Genomic DNA, 22,485 nt, shown 5'->3' with positions numbered 1-22,485 from the left:
GAAATCAACATTCGATAACGTCGCAAACATTCATCCCTAAATGGAATACTGGCTGTAGAAGAACACTATTTATTAGCGCCTGACCCATTTTAATTTTTTTTAGGACGATCCACATTTCTAACCTGGCAATAGCCAGATTGAGATTGCGCTTCACTCAAGGGAGTTCTCCGCAATATCCATCTGGTACCTCTCCATGGTTATTTGCTCGGGAAATGCGGGACATTCTGCATAATAATTCAGCTAATTGGTCGATGCGGCATAGTCCATTTTTGTTTTAACCAATCATGGCCATGGGTGAAAATTTCATGTTCGTTCTTGCCAAAATGGGGTAAAAGCACGAACATCTTACCAGCTAGGAATGCACGAAGCGCCTCTCACTGTTCAACATTCAACAAGGAAACGTTGATTAATTCTGTGAGAACAGAATTAATTGTAGCGTCCATTTGTCCATGGTAGGTTTGTTTGTTAGCCCCTGCGTCGGCGCTGACTTCCTGGTTTCATCACAGTTGCATATCCCGCCCCCAAACACAATGTCGCTCTGTGATTGGTGGTTCGGTTCGGTGGAAATCAACGGGAGCGGTACAAGATGTATTCTCCGGAGTTTGTGAACTCACAAATTCTGCGAGAACAGCACATTTCCACATTGGCAGAATGAAATTCCAATAACCGATTAATTGGCCGATTCATTAAAAAATAACTAATGAATAAAATGAGGTTGCAAAAAAGCTATGAAAGAAAGAACATTTGACTGTTTTATAATATTTTCTCCTTTAATATTTATTTAACATTACAACAGATGGGAAAATGGGCAAAACGTGGCAGATTTGTTTTTTATTTTTTGGTGTACTGGATGCTTGAATTTCATTGTCTTATGCTGTAATGTGTGTAAAAGAAAAAAGAAAAATAAAATCAGTTGATTTTGAAGGAGCCAATATTGCCTGATTAAATCGGTCAGGCGCTCGTATTCATGCTACTTGTACAACCAATGTTCCCTGGTCTCTTTTCTTCCCTACCTGTACCTTTTTCGACCCCGCAGAAAGGATGATAGAATAAATGAGTCCTCCGGGTGACGTTAGTGTTAGATTGGTCTTTGAAGGACATAATCGCATTCACACTGCATGGCCAGTTAGAAAAAACTGCAGCAAGAATTTAAAACATTACGACTACCGCTGTCCTCATTTCTCAGACAAGGACATTTGGTGGGGGGAAGTAATAAAAAAATAAATAAATAAAAAATAGATGTTTTTTTTTAATGTTGTTTAGTGCCTCACCTAGTAAAGCACAAATGGAGGCAGAGGACTTCATTGTGCAGTACGAGGCCAAAGAGTGAGCGAGCGTCCAAGGACACAATATGTCAGGGCTCTAATGGAAGTAATGGAAGAAGGATTTATTTATTTTTTTTATGTTTTTGCGTTGGTGTCGCGCCCGCTCTCGCCACCTATAGATGATGAAGAGGTTGCATTGTCTCCTCTGGCTGTAGATTTCCAGGCAGAGCCCCGCCCACCAGCCGAGGAACCAATCAGAAAGATCAAACGTAAAAAGCTACAACGCAATGTAGAGTATTTTGCTTACACTCGCTTCCAGTATGACATGCAAAATGTCCGCCATGTTGATAGCGAACGCAGCAGTCCAATTCAAAAAAAGGCATCATAGTCTTTTGTAAGATTCCCATTAAAAGTAGGCAGAGGTTCACGTATGGTCAGAGAGAGGCCAATAGATTTTCTGACTTCATTAAAAGCGAGTGGGGCAAAAGTAAGAATGGGAATTGGATGGTGATGGGAGCTAAAGTGAGCAATAATCACACACTATTGACCTTAGAAGCCATAGACTTAATCTACTTTGAGATTTGCTGTCTTCCTTTGTGATAAAAATGGCTCCAGTTAGCTGCTTTCTACAACTCTGAAGGTGCTGATTAGTCCCAATGAAAACTTTGCAACAGTTGCAGGCAGACGTGTGCACAGGTTAAGAACCGCTGGCTAAATGCAACTACTCTCTGTTCCGTCTGATTAGCTTGGGGAATTTTGGTGGGGAATTTTTCTCGTGAATCGATTTGATTCCGATTTTTGGGTCCGCGATTCGATTCAGAATCGATTTGGACAATGATCATTGATTTCTGCTTCAATTTATAGATGAGCAAAGAATCGTCATGATCTACTCCAGTCTGACAACGCTAATGCTAATTAGCTCGCTTCTCGCAGCACTTTTTCGCCTATTCATACAAAAACGCTTCAGGAATGTTTACAGAGAAGCATTTTAAAGTTACCATCCGGCATATGCTATTCCTACGCTGCATAAAACTACTTTTATTGGCATAACTTGATTGTGACTTTTCCCTTCTACTCTCTAATGTGGCTAAGACTTACTAACAGTATATCAGAACGTGCGGAACCACACTGCCCCTAAGTGGCCAAATCGGGTACAACATGAACAGAATTCCCAGTATAAGCACACATAAACAAGGGCAAGACAGCATAAAATAATTTCAATAAAATCGATTTTGGGACATTTCAAATCGATTCTAAATTGTACTAAACGGGTAACCGCGATTCATATGAGAATTGATTTTTTTGCACACCCCTAGTTGTGACCACTTTATATCCTGACCACTGGTAAGTTGTCCTTGAGCAAGGCCTTGCTTGTGAATTGTGGATGTCTTATTGTGGATGACAAAAGGGCACATAAAAAAAACAAAAAAAAAGTGTTTGGTCCCCTTACAAATGGCATTCCCATTCATTTAAATGGGAAATATGACATAATTTAGATCACAAAGCAAAATTAACTTGTATACAAGCTACTGAAAAGTACATTTCCCCCCAATATGTGTCAGAATAATTCCGCAGATGTCCAGTAGCTGATCAGGCCACAACGAGTGGAGGGCTAGCTAAATAGCGCCTCGCTAGTAGCGGCTATGTCATACACTCCATTTAACCTTCATTCAGCCCTCACAAAAACTCAGGATTAGTCCAGAGTAAGAGTGACAACCTTTAGTGAGTTAATAAATTAAAGGAATTGAGTTTGGGTTTCTGACTCACAGTTTCCAATTCCCCCTAATGAACCGGCAGACCTTTTCCACTGTTGTTTCTTCCAATCGGTCACCATTGAAGAGCAGCAGTCAATCATCAATGTGGCGTCAGTGCATTAATGCTGAGTCACAGTCACGGGTTCGTTTTCCATTCGGCATCACTGCTGCAGGTGTATGCGAACGCTCGCCACTTTGTTTAGCATACGATTAACTCATTCACTCCCAGCCATTTTCACAGGAAGAATCCCGTTCGCTCCCGGCTGTTTTACTGGATTTTGACTGATTTTGCAAGGCCCACAGAAAATTGTGTTCAATTGCTATAAAAGCATGGAACCTATCAAAAGAAAGATTAAAGTGACACGGAGCGAGAAGGTAGGACTCAGACGCAGAGTGTAAGTTGGCCAACAAGGCTGCAACTTTAATCCAATTGAACAAAAAACACCTCTCAAGGAGGGAAAAAAGGCAGAACAGAAAAAGCTCCAAACTGGAGATAAAACAAGGGCACTCAAAAACAGGGACAACTAAAGGCGCTCCGCTAGGGAGGAAAACAAGGGGCAAACTAAGGGCGCAAGACAAAGCAAGGCTAGACATCGAACGAGGACTGTGGAACAAGGGCTGTGAGGACGCTTCCATGCACTGAGATGTGACACTTCGGCAACGGAGGGGAGAATGCAGGTGGCTTTTATGTCCGGGTTGATTGGGAACAGGTGGTGGTGATCATGGGCGTGGACCGGTAATCAGTGAGCTGCAGGAAGGGTAAGTGACCTGGGGTGAGAGGAGAGTTAATACTTTCAAAATAAAACGGGAACCTGACTTTGAAAACAAAAGCATGAACCGCCACTCTGGTGGCGGCGTGACAGTACCCCCCCCTCAACGGCCGGCTCTCGACGGCCCAGGAATGTCCGGGTGCTCTTCATAGAAATCGTCGATGAGGGAGGGGTCCACGATGAACCGGGCGGGCACCCACTGCCTCTCTTCTGGCCCGTAACCCTCCCAATCCACCAGGTATTGGTGTCCCCGGCCCCGCTTTCTGACGTCCAACAACTTTCTTACTTTATAGACCGGGCCCCCCTCCACCATCTCCGGAGGGGGCGGCGCGGGCTCGGGCGGGACCAGGGAACTGTCCTGGACTGGCTTGACCTGGCTCACGTGGAAGGTAGGGTGGGTGCGGAGGGAACGAGGCAGGCGAAGGCGCACGGCGGCAGGGCCTATAGTCTTTGCAACTGGGAATGGCCCCACGAATCTCGGGGCCAACTTTGGACAGGGAACTTTGAGATGAAGATTTTTTGTTGAAAGCCATACCTTCTGCCCTGGCTGGTACTGTGGCGCGACCCTCCTCCTCCGGTCAGCAGCTCTTTTCACCCTGTCGCCTTGACGTTGAAGTGCCAGTCGAGCTGCTGACCAGATTCGGCGACATCGGCGGATCATGGCGAGGACCGAGGGGACTGAGGCTTCCTCCTCCAGGTCCGCGAAGTACTGTGGATCGTATCCGTGAACACATTTGAACGGCGTGATTCCTGTGGCAGAGGTGGGTAAGGAGTTATGCGCCAGTTCAACCCAGACCAAGTTCTTGCTCCAGGAGGACGGATTTTGGGAGACCAAGCATCGTAGTCCGGTCTCCAGCTGTTGGTTGAGCCTCTCGGCCTGTCCATTGGCCTCTGGGTGGTAGCCTGAGGTCAAGTTCGCCTTAGCCCCTATGGCTCTGCAGAACTCCCTCCAAAAACGAGAAACAAACTGGGGACCGCGGTCCGACACTATGTGCCGCGGGAATCCATGGATCCTGAACACCTGGTCGATCATGACTTCGGCGGTTCTTTTGGCTGAGGGAAGCTTAGGTAATGGGATAAAGCGGGCCATCTTAGAAAAGCGGTCGACGACAGTGAGTATTGTGGTTTTACCATGCGAAGTGGGAAGTCCAGTCACAAAGTCCATAGAAATCTCCGCCCAGGGCCTTGAGGGGATCGGCAGTGGTTGGAGGAGACCCATCCGGGGTTGATTTGATGATTTATTCCGGGCGCAGACTGGGCAGGCCTTGACATAATCACGTACCGAGGTCTCCATTGAAGGCCACCAAAATCTCCGGGCGACGACGTATAGGGTCCTGCGAGTACCTGGGTGGCAAGAAAGACGAGAGGTGTGTGCCCAATTGATCACCTGCGCTCGTAGACCCTCCGGGACGTAGAGCCGTCGTGGTGGACACTCCTTTGGAGCGATCGTGTCTTGGAGAGCCTCCTTGACATCTTCTTCAACCTGCCAGGACATGGTTCCGACAATGCAATCCCTAGGCAGGATGGGTTCAGGTTCGGCTGTTGTGGTTTCTGGGTCATGGATTCGGGACAGAGCATCTGCTTTGACGTTCTTGCTTCCGGGTCTGTAAGTTAGAGAAAACGAAAACCTGTTAAAAAACAATGACCATCTGGCCTGTCGTGGGTTCAGTCTTTTGGCGTGACGTAGGTATTCCAGGTTGCGGTGGTCTGTCCAGATGATGAAGGGGTGTTCCGCGCCCTCCAGCCAGTGCCTCCATTCTTCCAAGGCGACCTTGACAGCCAGCAATTCTCGGTCTCCCACGCTGTAATTGCGCTCAGCCTTGGAGAGCTTTCTGGACAAAAATGCACAGGGGTGCACCTTCCCATCTTCCTGGCTCCTTTGGGATAGGACGGCCCCGATACCCAGATTGGAGGCATCCACCTCGACCACGAACTGGCGGGTAGGATCAGGAACTCTGAGTATCGGAGCCTCTGTGAATCTTTTCTTGAGTTCCTTGAAGGCAGTGTTGGCTTCCGGGGTCCAGGTGAAGCGTTGCTGTGGCGAGGTCAAGGCATGGAGTGGAGCAGCGATGGAGCTGAAGTTGCGGATGAAGCGACGGTAAAAGTTGGCGAAGCCTAGGAATTGTTGCACCTTTTTTCTGGATTCCGGTGTGGGCCAGTCCCGGACCGCGCTGACCTTCTCCAGCTCCATCTCGACTCTGCCCGGAGATACGATGAATCCCAGAAACGAGACGGTGTCCGCATGAAAAAGGCTCTTTTCAGCCTTTACAAAGAGCTTGTTTTCTAGCAAGCGTTTCAGGACCTGGGTGACATGGTGCTGGTGGGTTTTCAAATCCGGTGAGTAGATCAATATGTCGTCCAGATACACATACACGAACTGGTCGAGGAAGTCCTTGAGTACATCATTAATCATGGCCTGGAAAACCGCTGGTGCATTAGTGAGTCCAAAAGGCATTACTAAGTATTCGTAGTGGCCTCGGGGAGTATTGAAGCCAGTCTTCCACTCATCCCCTGCACGAATACGGACAAGGTGATAAGCGTTGCGGAGATCCAGTTTGGTGAATATCTTGGCTTGCTGGAGCTGGTCGAATACTGAAGACATCAAAGGCAGGGGATAACGATTCTTGACTGTGATTTCATTCAGAGGACTGTAGTCAATGCAAGGGCGTAATGAGCCATCCTTCTTGCCCACAAAGAAAAATCCGGCTCCAGCTGGCGATGACGATGGCCGGATAAGTCCTGCTTTCAAGGAAGTGTCTATGTACTCGTTTAGGGCCTTGCGTTCGGGACCCGACACCGAGTACAATCTCCCCTTGGGGATGGTAGATCCAGGAATCAACTCGATCGCACAGTCATAGGATCGATGTGGGGGAAGTGACATGGCCTTGGTCTTGCTGAACACCTCCCTGAGCGGATGATAGCAGGAGGGAACGGTGTTCAGGTCCGGGTAATCCTGGTCATTCACGAGAGACACCTGTCGGATGGCAGCGGGAGGTGTCTCTGCCGCTGGCCGCTCCACCCCATGGTGGTCACAATCATCTCCCCAGTCCAGGACTCGCCCGGATCGCCAGTCGATGCGGGGGTTGTGCAACTGCAACCAGGGATGACCCAGGACCAGTGTGTGTGATGGGGACCGGAAGACATGGAAGCGAAGGAGTTCTCTGTGCTGCCCAATGTGGATCTCGAGTGGTTCTGTGACGTGCGTGATGAGGAATAGATCTTTGCCATTGAGCGCCCTGGCCCTCATGTGGGTAGTAAGTGGTTCCGTGCCGGCCTGCAATTTCTTCACCAGCCCCCAATCCATGAGGCTCTCGTCCGCTCCAGAGTCAATGAGAGCTAGTAGGTCTGTGGGAGTGGTATTGCAGGAAATCGTGACTTGCGTGAGTTTTCGGTTTTTGCCTTGCTGGTGAGTCGCGGTACTCACCGGAGAGCCTCTCTTGGTGGGACAAGCTACCACCAGATGGCCTTGTTCTCCACAGTAGTAGCATCGCCCCTCTTGACGACGTCGCTGGCGTTCGTGGTTAGACAATCGGGCGCGGTCCAGCTGCATCGGCTCCTCGTCACTCTCGCTGGGCCTTCCCGCGGTGGGTGACTGGGGAAGGACACCTCGCGGAGGGCCTCTTGCTTCCGGATGCCGGAAGAATCCGGAACCGTGTCCTCGTTGATGTCTGCTGGTCTGCAAAAGATCTCGCCGTCGATGATCGGTGCGAATGGCCAATGAGATCAATGAGTCCAGATCGCCAGGTAAGTCTACGGGCAATAGGAGTTCTTGCATAGTTGTGGAAAGCCCCTTTAAAAAGTGGTCAAAAAGAGCTGTGTCATTCCAGCCACTCCTGGCCGCTAGAGATCGGAATCGGATTGCGTAGTCATTCACCGATTCTCTGCCCTGTCTGAGGTTACTAAGCTCTCGAGTCTTTTCCCGATCCATGTTAGTTGGATCGAACACGAGACGAAGTGCCCTGCTAAACCCGGCTGCGGTTGAGCAAGTCGGGGAGTGCCTTGCCCATTCCGTGGTGGCCCAGTCTCTGGCTCTTCCGGTCAGATGTGAAATCATGAAGGCCACACGGGAACGGTCAGTGGGGAAAGCCTGTGGCGAAAGTTCAAAATGTAAGTCGCATTCGGTTAGGAATGCCTGACATTGTCCCTGGTCTCCCGAGTATCGCTCCGGGGGAGCCAGTCTCAAACCAGCCCCGGTCAAGGCTGGAGTCGGGATCGGTGGTTCTGCTGTCTCTGGATTCGTGATGGCCGGCGTGGAGGGTCGCAGGTGGCTCATTAGCTCCTGCACCTGTCCAACGAGCTCTCCCATGCGGGTGGCCATCGCCTGCTGGACCTCCTCCGTCTGCGACAGGCGGACGGCCTGTCGTCGAAGTGCAGCCTCCAACTTCTCCGCTGGGTCCATGCTGGCCGAAGTGTACTGACACGGAGCGAGAAGGTAGGACTCAGACGCAGAGTGTAAGTTGGCCAACAAGGCTGCAACTTTAATCCAATTGAACAAAAAACACCTCTCAAGGAGGGAAAAAAGGCAGAACAGAAAAAGCTCCAAACTGGAGATAAAACAAGGGCACTCAAAAACAGGGACAACTAAAGGCGCTCCGCTAGGGAGGAAAACAAGGGGCAAACTAAGGGCGCAAGACAAAGCAAGGCTAGACATCGAACGAGGACTGTGGAACAAGGGCTGTGAGGACGCTTCCATGCACTGAGATGTGACACTTCGGCAACGGAGGGGAGAATGCAGGTGGCTTTTATGTCCGGGTTGATTGGGAACAGGTGGTGGTGATCATGGGCGTGGACCGGTAATCAGTGAGCTGCAGGAAGGGTAAGTGACCTGGGGTGAGAGGAGAGTTAATACTTTCAAAATAAAACGGGAACCTGACTTTGAAAACAAAAGCATGAACCGCCACTCTGGTGGCGGCGTGACATAAAGTCTCTTCTTTGATCAGGAAAAAAAAAAAAAGTATGTTTCTATCTGTTTCCGTTTTGCAGCAATTAGCATTAGAAGACAGCTAAGTTTCATCAGTTTTCACAAAACTATTCAAAATTGTAAGTAATTGAGCTTTTTTTCTAGATGGCCCTGGTTAATCTCCTTTGCTCTGCTGCCACCTGCTGGCCGTTTGTGTAATAACTAGCATTTCTGAAACCGTTCTTTGCAGTTGAGAGGCTGCATCAAAGCCTTCTGTATGCTCTAGCATAAAAAAACAAACAAACGTATAAATACGTCTTTCGGACACTTAAAACATAAAAAAAAAATCGTATTTACACGTTATTTAGTAGCAAATGAGTTAATAGTAGTGCCTGACCTAGGGATGTTTGATCCCACTTTTGTTTTCAGTACAAGTACAGTGTTTATGCGCTATATAAATAAATTTGAGTTGAGTTTAATGCTTTTCAATGCACTTTAAAATTTATTTAATGCCCACAGTATATTCTGTTTATATATTAGGGTCGTCACTCAATTACAAAACGACGTACTTTTTTTTTTTTTTTCATCCAATTGACCGTGCATGCTAAATTTTTCCTGCAAAATATCTGAATCAGCCTCAAAATTCCAAATGGGTCTGGCCTTTTTATCAACAAGACATGCTGTATGTATCCTTGGAGTGTGCTTGTGGTTTGCGCTGCCCAAAAGCCAGAGGTTTCCGTTTATGTGTTCATCATAAAGACTGTCACGCCACAGGTCAGCACGTTGGGTCCCCGCTGCGTTGTAAACATTTGCAGGGGCTCCGTTTTATCTTGCGGGCGCGAGAATAAACGGCGCGTTGTGGGAAGCAGATATACAGTAGGTGATCGCTTTGTGTTCGTGTGAACGCTGGTTAGTACGGAAAAACTTGCCGGCGGCTGAAGGCCATTTGCAAGCAACGTTCGGTACACGATGGAGCCAGAACAGAGCTGTTGAGTTTTGGCATGGAAAATAAATGTTGGCGTTTTGGAAGAAGATATATTGACAGTGAAACAGATTCCACTCTGGTTTGTTTTCATGCCGATGTCTTTCTCAATTGTCTTCAGATGTCTTCATCATTTTTCATAGAGAGAGCTTTTTTTTTTTTCCCCCGAATGTCATTTTTTTTAATTTTTTTGTTTTAACTTCATTGTTTTTACATTGAATTTTCCTTTTGCACTTTAAACTTAAATGTATACTTGACTCATTGAACCATTTTCAGCAGTAAAAAGTTAATATTTTGTCTATAATGAATGTGGTCACTTTGAACACTGAATACTTTTAAAAAGTATTTTTTCCTCTTGATGTTGACTGATGACGACGTCACCTGTGGTGAGGATGTAGGTAATGACCAATCATAGCTCAGTTTGGTGACCAAACCCAGAAAACAGGTGATACAAGATTGGCCGTGACCTACTTCCTCAGCACAGGTGATGTCATCTTCAGTCGACAGCAAGAGGAAAAATTACTTTTTAATGGTGTTCATTGTATATGAAAAATAATGAAGTTATCAAATTCATTCTGGAAAAAAATATGAACTTTCACTGCTGAAAATTGTTCAATGAGTCAAGTATCCCTTTAATGGCAAGTTTTATTTTGGGAGGATTGATTTCAGTTCCAAATTATACTTATTTTGATGTTTCTACATTTGCTAAAATGCGACATTATCAACACAAAAACATAATGCTAACAAATCCGAATTAATTTGCCACTGTAACACCGAGTTTTCTTGAAATATAAAGTGCATTACTAATACAATTTATTATTATTATTATTACTACTACTACTACGACTACTACTACTAATAATAATAATAATAATAATAATATAATAATAATAACAACAACAACAACAATAATAATATTTATTATTATTATTATTATTAAAACTGATAAGTTCACAACCTATGGGGAATATTATATTGGATGTGAAAACTCAATTTTGGCCCATATATATATATATATATATATATATATATATATATATATATAATTTATTTATTTCCCCCTACAAAACTAATAGAAATTCACCAACTAAACATCGTCTAATATTTTGTAGAGAAGTGCAAGATCATATTTTCAAGGGGTAATTTAATGACATCCAATAAAAGATCTGGATCAAAATACAAAAATAGTCATAAATGATAAGAATGATAATGCAAATGGTGATAATAGTGACAATAATGATAACTGAAATGGTGATGAAAAAAGTATAAATACAAAATGTTAAGAAGTATGTTCTTATGTTTGCGTAAAGCCGGGGATACTTTTTTTTTATAGCTGCAAGTGTCACTTGATACACACACTCATAGTGGCGTACATCTGCACTGCACCCCACTATAAGCTCTTTCTCATATTGAGCCACCTGAGTGGTGCAATTAGACGGACCTGACGTTGTGGCCCGTGTCGACATCATCGAAACCCGTGAGCCTGTTGTGCCAACAGAAAAGAATCCTCCGGCAATTAGCCGGCTCCGCGCTAATGCAATTAGAAACAAAACAGCATAGATTTGAGCACGATGCACGCATTAGTCACACGGAAACAAACACAAAGATAAGAAAGATAGGATGTCAAGTGGTGTAATAACAACACAAAGATCTCACCTCAGCAGCTTCCGCTCTTTCAAGCCTCCCTGGCAGACACTCAATCGCAAATAATGAATAATTAATGTAAATTGGAAGCGTTGGCAAGAGAGGAGAAATCGCAAGGACTCATGCTAATTGCCAAATGTTTTTTTTTTCTTTTTTGGGGGGAGGAGGTTGTTATTTTCCTCACTTCTGCTCATACCTTGTTGCCTGTGGTTAGAATGAAAATTAGTGCACATAATGAGATGTAGTTTAGGCCAGAATTAGGATGAAGTGGAGCAACCAAGTTAATAGACGACAGCCGATTCAACAACGCGTTAACTACAGAACTACAGGAAGAGCCACACCCCCAGACAGAGACAGACCAATCGCAGTGCAGATGTCCGACAACAATGCTATATTTTATAGATATATCTATCATTGCCGATCACAAAAAAAAAACAATTACAATTTTCCAACCTGCAGCCAACTCAAAAATAAAGATGAAATATGGATAGAATTCTGTGATTCATCAAGTAATAGAAAAAAATATTTGACAGGTTAATCAATTATTAAAATACTTGTTAGTGAGCAGCTCTAAAATTGAAAAAATTTTCAGGTAATCTATTTGATCAGTATTACAATTGGCAGGTAAAAACCCTGATTGGAACACCCTGCTAATAACAAAAGGCCAGCTAAGCTAAAACTAAAACTAAAACTAAAGCTAGCCTGGTTGCAACGTTATGGGCCAAATGCTTTTTGTACTATTAATTAGTTGTAATACAAAAACATAATTGAGAAGAACTGCATGATGTAAATATTGATCCTGATTATACTGCATTTTTAATTCTGTGGTGTGACCAATTAATTAATCAGCTGGACAATTACAATATTAGCTTTTTCAAAAAAATAAATAAATACATGAATAAAATAAAATATATAATATACCAGTAAGCCAAAGATAATGACATTCAAACATTCCGCCTACATAAAAAACAAAAAAACAAAAAAAATAGCAGAAAAAAATTGGCACATTTTTGCTGATTTTTCTCTGTGTTGCAAAGTTGTAAAAGTGTCAAATGTACTGCCTATAATTCATAAATTTTTTGTTAATATATATTTGTTTTAATTAATAAGTTATTGGAATTCTACTCTGCCAAATATTAAAAATGCCCTCAAAAAATCCATATTGGGATCCCAGATTCTAAAAATGAACAGTGGCATTTATTATTGAGTTGTCTCATTCAACTGTAAGTTTGTTTTGCATGATTTTATTATGTCACCTTAATATGATCGCCTTCAAAACGGCACGCCACTTTCCCCAAAGCTTAACAAACGAAGCTGAGTTCTCCGAAATTTGGTTTGCCGCTCGCGGTAGCCGCGCCAAAATGTACGCAGAAGTGGCAGGACATGATGTAAGATGTGTCCAAACGGTTTGAAGGCATCATGGGAAGATGATGACATGGAAGCGATGCAGACTCCCCGCTCAAAAGCGTTTGAGCGAGTCAAGGTCGTAAACAACGAGAAGCAGATGGATTCGCCGCGCTCAAATGTGAACTGACGAATAACTTAGCCGTGTAGCACGCGGCTCTTACAGGCCCCACATACAAGAGATTTGGCACACACGGCGCTTGTTGGATTCTTTTCCACCCCCCAGCATCCCCCCCAACCCACCCTGTCATTTCTCTGGCTTCCCTCGCTCACTGCAGACTTTGGCTCTTCATCTTGAATTATTAAAACATGTTGTGAATCCCAGTATGATTGTGAATCTGGGGCTGAGGCGCTTAACTTTTTCTTTTTTTTTTAATGCTTGTTTTTCTTCTATACACGGCGTTCTTCGCCCATCACTCATCATTCTACTCACCTCAAGCCAGATCATGATGCTGCAGTCCTCCGCAACCGGCAAATGTCACACTGAGGGGTCAAAAAGCAGAATAATTAGTACCCAAAAAAAAGCCCTGTAAGAGTGAATATTATTCATTTGGATCTGTATTCAGGTCAGAGTACTTTTCACAAGGGGACGAGGAGGTATGAGCGGACGGATATTTTTCATTTCCCATCATGCACCTGCACCAGTGAGACCCAAATTGGCACACACGAAGGCTCGGGCGCTTTCTTAGGAGAGACGCTTCCTGTCTCGGAGCCCCTGTACCCCTCCACGAGGGAAAAGCTGCCAACGGCGGCCATTCAACACAACACACATGCCTGTTTCCTTCTCAAACATGCAGTGGAGTCTCCAAGGTCGAACCAAACCCGCTTCGGGATGCTGGTCCAAATCTCGTTTGATCACAATTGCTGTTGTTTTTGACAAATGAAATTATGGATGTACACTGCTACAGTGTTTTAAAAAAATCATTTGTTGTTCAGCCGGTGTACCAACTGTCATTTAAGTACAAAATAAAATACGTAAGATGCTGTTAATTGAGGTATAAATTCAAGAAGGTGAGCAACAACATAATGAGTAAATACAGCAGATATAGGAAAACAGTCGAGGCCCCAGAATTGAACCCTGTGGAACACCATACATTCCGTTGTACATGTGAATTCATACTGCCCATATTTGTCCGACCACTTTCTTTTTTCTCAACATAGTTATGAAGAGATTACAATAATAAAGACAATAATAAAATTTGTGACCTTGAATGTCAATACAACAGAATGCAAATCCAGTAACTTCACGTGTTATTCTGTATTATTCCTCATCTCTTCTTACATTTTGATTTGCACCCAATTGTCACAAAAAGGCAAAGAAACAGACACATTTGCACGGTTAATCTTTCGTATTTTGTTTTGTCCAACTTCAGAGGCATATTTTGGTTGAAGTCTGAAATGTACAACCTCAGCTAAAGTAAGCCAGTAAAAGAAATCAAAACCTGCTTCACATGGTTCAACTACAAAATCATAAACAGAACTGCAAAGCTCGATCACCGTTAGTTTATCATCTTGTGTGAGGGACAGTAAATAAAAGGCAGGCAGTAGACCGCAGTAGACCTAACTGGCCAATGAAATGACAAGCACCACCACGTATTGAGGAGTCTGACCATGGAGGGCCCCTGAGGTGACTGTTAACATTTTGCACTGGATCCTAAAATGAATAAGGAGCCATCACAAAGACGACAAAATGGGGGTGATGTTACCGAAACACATCTGGACTAATTGGAGAGTCTAATAATGTTTGCTGAAACAGGTGAAAAGGAAATTGCATTTATCAAGCATGAATGATCATTTCAAGTTCACAATTAGATCACATGGAATAATTTCAGAATATTATAGTGGGGCGGAAAAACCGCACATTGGTTTCAATGCATTCAACAGAGAGTTGGGATTTAACATTTACGGCAGCATACATCTTGATGTTACTAATCGTTATTCAACGTTTCTGTCAAAGAGTTAACAAAAATCAAAGTGTGCAAATTGTTGTTCTGAATTGACATTTATTATGATGCGGTCCTTTTCACTATGAGAGGTCTCTCAACCCAAAAAGTTGGCCAAGCCCTGATTTTCACATGCCTCTCTAAGCAAATACTTGAGCGAGGCAGTCCTCCCACTCCCAACCTCCCCAAATGGTAAGAAGAAAAACAAGCGCCTCATCCCACCGCCGGCGCTGCCGACGTTTATGCGCCAGCGTCTTTGAGGCCGTCCTGAGAAAAGGTTACAAAAACAGCTGCTGGCAGATGAAAAATTCATGCGACGCGCATTTATTCAACTGTCCTCCTCCACGCCGCTATGGCTAATGCGCGACAAACCAGTCAGTGCAACAAATAACAGTCCGAGGCTCTTTTGTCTATGATCTGTGGGTGAATATTAATGTAGTAGCTGCGTGCTGTTGGAGTTGGATAAAACTATTCTGGAAAAAAAAAAAAAAAAAAAAGTTAGTTAGTAGGGATTTGAATATAGCCCTGGCTGAATGTACAGTCTAATAAGCCAGCGAGGAAAACATGAGCTGCATCTACGGAGAGCGTGATTGAAGAAGACATGACGACTCGCAAGGTCTCTGTAGCTTGCCGAGTCGTACTTCTTCAAGCACTTCTAACTCGCATGCATTTCAATTTTATTATTGCAGGCGCCGAATACATAATAAATGTCCGCTAGCGCGTTTATAATGTGCCTTTGAATGTCATTTAAGTAACATAAAGCTCAATAATCAGTTTGAGTAATCTCGGAAAGACAGAAAGTGCTTTGAATTGGATTTTCAACACTTTTCATGTATGATTTGCCTTTTTTTTGGGGGTCAGAATTGTAAGTGATTAGTTTGAGTTGAGTTGTTAGGTTCATCGGCTAATAGGAAAGTAGTAATTGGTGTCAAGGACGTATTAAAGCAGTGGTTCATATGCTGCATTCGAGGATGATCGGAAGTCAGATATATCCGAGTTGGTTTTTCACAGATCCGACCTGAAAGCGTTTGAGGCGAAAGTAAACAACCAAAATGGCGGACAGTGATAGTTTTTTTTTTTTTTTTGGTCTTTAAAACTCATTTTGACCTCCAGCAAACTTACCTTCTAGTAATTTTGCTTCATTTATTGTTTTTATCTTATTTCATAAGCATTCCATACAATTGAGTCGTTCACCAAACAATTTCATGCAGGGAGATAGCGACATACTCTCACGTATGTTGTGTTAACAAACCACCCCCCCCCCCCCCCCCCACCCCGACTTCGCAAGTGGAATTTCCAAGTTCAAAGGGGCGTTCCCGTACACACTTCCTGATTTGAACTCGGAAAAGTCCGACTTTCGACCACTCTTGAATGCAGCATAAATCTTGTTGAAGGTACTGATTCAAAAAGCGTTGTGTTCTTGTATTTCCCACAGATAGGCCGAGCAAATTTCTTCAGCCAATGATGGCCAAGCGGGACGTATCAGAACAAAACATTTGAGTCGGACGTGTGTCTTGACCTCCGTCGAGCCCCTGAAAATGAATCACCAAATCCCTGGGGTTCAGTCGAACCTGGGTTAAGAACCAATGTGGCACCAGAACAACCCCACCATTTTGGTTTTCAATATCAAATGCAAAGCGATTGAGCCATCACACCCGTGAAATCACATTTGGTTATCTTACTCAATTGTCGTTAATGAAGAGTAGATTAAAAAAAAAAAAAAAAAAAAAAAAACGAAGCCATGGATCTGTACTGAAAGCCCATAGGGATGATGTATTGTGCTTTAATTAAAAACGAGGAGGTGGATGTCGTGGGACCGTGACGCCCGGAGCGTCTCGGTGTGGAGTCCTTTATTAGGATCAATGTGTGCTAATGAGGGAGCGATAGGGATTGTCCGAAGAGAGGGGGTACGCAAAATGAGAACATGGATTTTTTTTTTTTTTGTGTGTGTGTGTTTGAAATTAAAAGGGCTTCAGAAATGGGATGGCACAATAACGTTATTAGGCATTCTCCTCGCAGTGCTTTTCAACAGTGGTGGGAAGTAACCAAGTAGACTTTATGACATGTTTCAGGTATATAACACTTATTAGTATTCCATTGTGATGAATCAATTTTTTTTTTAATTTGATCTGTCGACACAGTGACAGAAAATTGCAACCTCCACAGGTACATATGAAATTATAAATATAGTTAAAGTATTGCTGTAAATTATAATATATTGTACAAAATGTGTTTGTATGGCTTGGGGGTAGCGCAGGGGCTAGCTGAGTCTTGCTAGCTTAAAGGAACACAAGACTTATGAAAAACTAACCAGCTGTTTTGTGAAATGGTTAATTTCAACTCTTCCCTGAAAAGAATTATGATTTTATAGCAGTTTTTTATGAATATTTTTGCGTTAAGTACTGTATTGGGCATTTTGGAAAGTCACGTGATCATCGTGACGTATCACGCGCGTAAAATACACATTGAATGACATGGCTGCCAGTGACAACAAATAGACTCACGAGGAACGATCGCATCCCACGGCGGACATCAAAGGTGGAATTACGCCTTACAGCCAAGAAGTACTTCTTCAAAAGCAGTACAGCCACGGAGGACTCGCCAAAGATTTGTTTCTAACCGAAAGCCGGATGAAACTGGCAGTTCCAGCCGCCCGGCGAGTAAACGTCTGGGTGACTTGTACTCTTCTAGGCTAAGCTACATGTCGTATGCTAAGCACGCTTTAGCCCACATTGGAGCGACCACCCCCCCACATGACACGAAACCTGACATGCTGAGGATTTTACTCTGAACAGAATTGGCGCAATATTAGGAATCGAAGAAATCTTTTTCTTGCCCATTATGTCAGCAAATTCCCAGTGAAATGAGCGAAGACGGCTTCCGGTTACGCACGGGATACGTCACCACGATCACGTGACCAGGATAATGGCGTCCTCACGGTACGTTTGAATTTGGATACTTAACTCATTCACTCCCAGCCATTTTCCCAGAAGCAATCCCGTTCGCTCCCGGCTGTTTTACTGGATTTTGACTGATTTTTTTTTACTATTGTGTTCTATTGCTATAAAAGCATGGAATCTATCAAAAGAAAGATTAAAGTCTCTTCTTTCATCAGGAAAAAAAAAAGAAGTATGTTTCTATCTGTTTCCGTTTTGCAGCAATTAGCATTAGAAGAGAGCTAAGTTTCATCAGGTTTTACAAATCTATTTAAAATTGTAAGTAATGGAGCTTTTTTTTTTCCTACATGGCCCTGGTTGATCTCCTTTGCTCTGCTGCCACCTGCTGGCCGTTTGTGTAACAACTACCATTTCTGCAACTGTTCTTTGCATTTGAGAAGCTGCATCAAAGCCTTATGTATGCTCTAGCATTAAAAAAAAAAAAAAGAAAAAAAAGAAAAAACGTATAAATACGTCTTTGGGACACTTAAAACATAAAAAAAACTTATTTACACGTTATTGGGAGCAAATGAGTTAATCGGTTTAATAAAGTAGTTTTTTTTTCCCAGTCATTTTTTTCACAAGCATCTGCATTTTACACACAAAGTGTACGTACCACATCTGCTTACAACCTGCGCCGTTGCCGTGATTCGGCATCTGCACTTGATGACACAAGGAGCCTTGTGTCGCTTTTGTTCGTGAGGCTCTCAGACACGGCTCGTCAAGATATTATCTGTCCGCTCTGGCTGCCAACGGCGTGTTGGGTAAATACAAGCTGCCTAATTGCAGCCAATCGCACCCCCGCAGGAGCTGCACAATTTGGAGCACGAGAAGGGCCGCTGGAATAAGATCTCCCTCTCCTCTCCCCCAGGGGCACGCCTGCGGGCCTCATGTGTCCGCAGTGGAGACACCCTGTGATCAGCCTCACTCAAGAGAAACTGGAGAGCGCCAGGAAGGTTGTTGGGTTTTTGTTAAATCTGATTCCAGTTAGCCATTAGCATTCAATCCACCGCTCCCCTCCATCCTTTTCGACTTAGATACTGCACTTTGGGGAGAAAACACTTGTTTTGACAGGTGAAACTGACAACATGTCATACATCTGCAAGAGGGGCTGTGTCAGGTCTAGAATTTGATTTACCTGATTTAAGCTCTGCTGCCCCTAGTGGCGTGTGGTTTTTAAGAGTGCAGCACAGTGAAGTAGCGAAAAGTATTTCTACTTTAACTTCTTACATGAATTAATTGTACTAGTGTTATTCTATTCTAGTTTAATAATCACACAGATCTGAATATTTTGCACCAGTTCTTGAGCTTGCTTTCCACGTTGTCATTATGAGATAAACCCTTTATACTCTTGGAAAAAATAAAATAAAAATACTGGGTTGTTTTCCTAACCCAATTGCTGAGTAGTGGATTTTGAGCAGGCTGGGTTAATTTTGGCCAAGCAGATTTGGGCAGGTGGAAGATCTGAAGCTGGTCACCAGATGGTTCTTCTGATTCCGTGTATTATTATTTTTTTTTTACAATGCTTTGCTAAAGCACTTCGCCGAAATTCTGCTGATAATCTGGTAACCTATCAAGTAACCTATCAACCCAATTTGCTGGGTATAAAAAAAAAATAAAAAAAATAAAAAATAGGGGCAGTCGTAAAGGCACATTGTGTTGTTACTAACATGCATGCTAAGTTCATGGGAAAAAACAATGTCCGTAGATGTGAAAATGAGTGTAAACGGTTGTTTATCTGGTGTATTCAGAATCAGAATCATCTTCATTGGCCGCGTACGTAAAAACACAAGGAATTTGTCACGGATAGTGTTAGCTAGTGGGCTAATATTGCGGTAATAAGCATCTATGACAGACATGACACAAAAGAAGTACAGAGAGTCTTTACATCATGTAAGGGTGCCATCAGTGCTGTAGAAACATCCTTCAACCCTTAAAGCACTTTCAAGTGTCTAGTGCAGTGAAATATTGATCAACTATAGTTCAACAAATAAAAATAAGAATCAGCACAGTAAAACTGTCACACAGGGTTGCGTATTCTTGCCTTAAGCTCAGCTGGGCTAAGCTCCAGCTCAGCCGTCACACTAATCATAAGTGATTAACAAAATGGATGGATTATTATTATTATTATTATTATTATTATTTTAACTACCTGAATCATTGATGTAGCTTTTCCATTGGACGATAAGAGTCCCAAGACACATTAGGTCATCTTTTGAATTTTGTCAACACGTAAAAATAACCTCACTTGCATGTACTCTTCCGTTCAAAACTGTGGCGTAGTAAAAAGCACTCCGTCACAACTGCTACAAAGTCAAACTTCCTCCTTTACGTGGGTAATAGCTGTTTAAAATGCACCCGCTTCCGTACACGTCCCATGGGAGTTAAACAGGAAAGACAAACGCGATGCATTATTCACTCACTAAATACGCACTAAATGCCTTGCTGCCGTAAACACCGTCACTTCTGTGTTGTCGTGTCATGTGGCAGTCAGAAAATGGCATTCATGTCGGATGGAGCATTCGATATCTCGCTTTATTGGTATGCTCTGTCCTCACTCGTCATACAATTCAGTCCACTGAGCCCGACTATGGCGCACTTGTACTATACTAGTGACATTATAAAATCCACTAGTTAACATAGTGCTTCCCTAATAGATACCGAATGGCAACCTGATGGTCAGGCATGCAAGAAATAGCGATTCAATTCAGCACTAATTACTGCACTAAGTCTTCTTTAGATCCACTCACCGCGTGACGGCGGTATTTGGTTGTATTTTATGGCAATAAAACTAAGACCGCATAACGAGCTCGCAGGCAGGGAGGGGAGGAGGATGGAAGTGAAAAGCAAATGGTCCTTGAAGAGTCGCTCACGTGGACGCACACACACACACAAACACGTCGAGGAGCTCGCCTTTGATATGGCGGAGATACTGTATCGGAGCACATTCATTACATGGAAGCCATCTCAGAAGTGTTACCTGGGCATCGACTGTATATTCACTAATTCCCTGCGCCACCTCTGAAGGTCACAGCGTGATTTAAACAAACTCATCTAAGGCCAAGGTCTATAAATATTGACAATGGTCATGCTGAAGGGTGCTCTCTCACTCTCTCTCTCTCTCTATGGTATCTTTCTGTGTGTTAGGAAGATGAGGTGAGGTCTCTTCCATTCCATTAGTAACTGCTTTGCATCTGTAAAGTAGTCAAGGACTGCAGTTTATCAACACGACAGTCTGCAAATGAGATATTTTGTCCATTGGTGCCAGTTATAACAAGTGTTTACCGATACGATGGCCCTTTTGTAGTGCATCATTAGCGAGCAGTTGGCAATACAAGACAAATGATGTTTGAAAGGGGAGTCTGATGGTTTTGTTTTGGTAGCCAATTTACCCATTCGAGGGCAACCAAATTCATTTGTATACCATGTTAAGTTCAACTTTCTATTACTTACGATTTGTAGCACTTGATTGATCAGATACTAGAAATAATACCATGTCCGCTTTTTTCTATTTTTAGACGTTGCTGAATCTCATGGGTCTTTCATTCATGTGTGGTCTTCACAGCTAACCAACATGTCTGAGGTTTATTATCGAGCTTGACGTGTGGCTCCAAACAGGGCCAGATGGGATTCAAATCGGTGGCCAACTCCATGTCTGGCTATAAAAACCACAGAGGGCAAAGTGGAAACACCGCAGAAAACCAAACTGGTTACTAAGAGGAAGTGTTTGCATAGACCTGCCAAGATGGCATCATTGAAACGGCAAATGTAGCCAAGATAAACTGTCAAATGATTGAGACCCTCGATTACGCCATTGTAATTTGATGTAAAATAATTTGTTCTGTCGTGAATCTCCAAGACTCTCTTTGTTTTTATTTCCCTTTTAGTGGTCCAAAACAAAGTGAACGATTTACACAGTGGATAATGAGCTGCACAACCTCATACAAACCTACAGGGAGGTGGATATGGATGTGGGGCAGAACAGGTCTGCGGAGTAAAAATTGTGCCCGTTTCAAAGGATGTCTAACAGCTTGCGGTTTGTTACCGGCCCACGGCAAATTCTCAAGATAAAATGTCATTAATTTTCTATAGGTGACCCTTTATTGCCTTGACTTCAGCATTCCGGATGCATTGAACTGACTGACAGGTTGCTGTGGTAACGGACTTGCAAATTAAAGTTTTATCTGCGCAAAGCCGCAATTGACTGAAAAAGTCATCAAATTGCCAAAATGTGGAACGGTAATTCAGACTTATAAGCTCATAAGGAAAATGCTGTAGCAAATATTGCCTCACGGGCCCTCGCTGACCCGTTATAAAGTATGCGGACTGAGGACAGTTCTTTTTATAGTCCATTGAGCATTATAAAAGCTGGATCAAACTGACAGGCACAGGGCTAAATAAAAATTAAACGACTTTTGGTTGATATTGATGGATAAATTGTAACATTTAAGCAGCAATGGCTCAGTCAGTAAGGATAGGAGACTGGAAGTTGGTTCAGAAGGATATGGACTTCATATTAATAGGCCAACATTTGATATCGATATGTCATTGTCTGACGTCCAACTATGTGCAGTTTAGAGTATATTTTTCAAAGTTATCTCTAAATTTCTGTATTGTCGTCCTCCATGTGTCATCTATTATCTACACAATGACAATATGTTTTCGTTCAAAACTGAGCTGTTCAGATTGTTCTCAGTCACCCTCTTGTGGCCATTTTACACTCAGGAGCTAGAAATTAGAAGCTATAAAAATAGAAAATTGACATTCATTTTATGCAATTTTGAGGAAAAGTGTTACTGGTGTATACAGATCTTTCTTTGAAATTATGTCATTGTTTTTTTAGGGATTTTTTTTCCATATCAAAAGTACTAATGATATTGGTAGCCA

The 22,485-nt window shown here is 43.2% G+C and overlaps 2 protein-coding genes across 2 annotated transcripts in view; one reads left to right on the top strand and one right to left on the bottom strand.

Annotated features, from left to right (window-relative positions):
• dph1 (diphthamide biosynthesis 1) overlaps positions 1-22,485 on the bottom strand; it is a 226,629-nt gene that overhangs the window by 80,535 nt on the left and 123,609 nt on the right. The window contains exon 8 of the mRNA XM_077541010.1: positions 13,153-13,202. The gene's annotated coding sequence lies outside the window, so the exon portion shown is untranslated. The remainder of the gene's footprint in view (positions 1-13,152; positions 13,203-22,485) is intronic.
• Positions 1-22,485, top strand: part of rtn4rl1b (reticulon 4 receptor-like 1b) — a 145,330-nt gene that overhangs the window by 15,285 nt on the left and 107,560 nt on the right. The window lies entirely within an intron of this gene.

The sequence above is a fragment of the Festucalex cinctus genome, chromosome 13 (genome assembly GCF_051991245.1).
Source record: "Festucalex cinctus isolate MCC-2025b chromosome 13, RoL_Fcin_1.0, whole genome shotgun sequence".
In the NCBI taxonomy this organism is placed as follows: domain Eukaryota; kingdom Metazoa; phylum Chordata; class Actinopteri; order Syngnathiformes; family Syngnathidae; genus Festucalex; species Festucalex cinctus.
The sequence above is the reverse complement of the archived record's forward strand: the minus strand, read 5'-3'. Positions and strand labels throughout refer to the sequence as shown.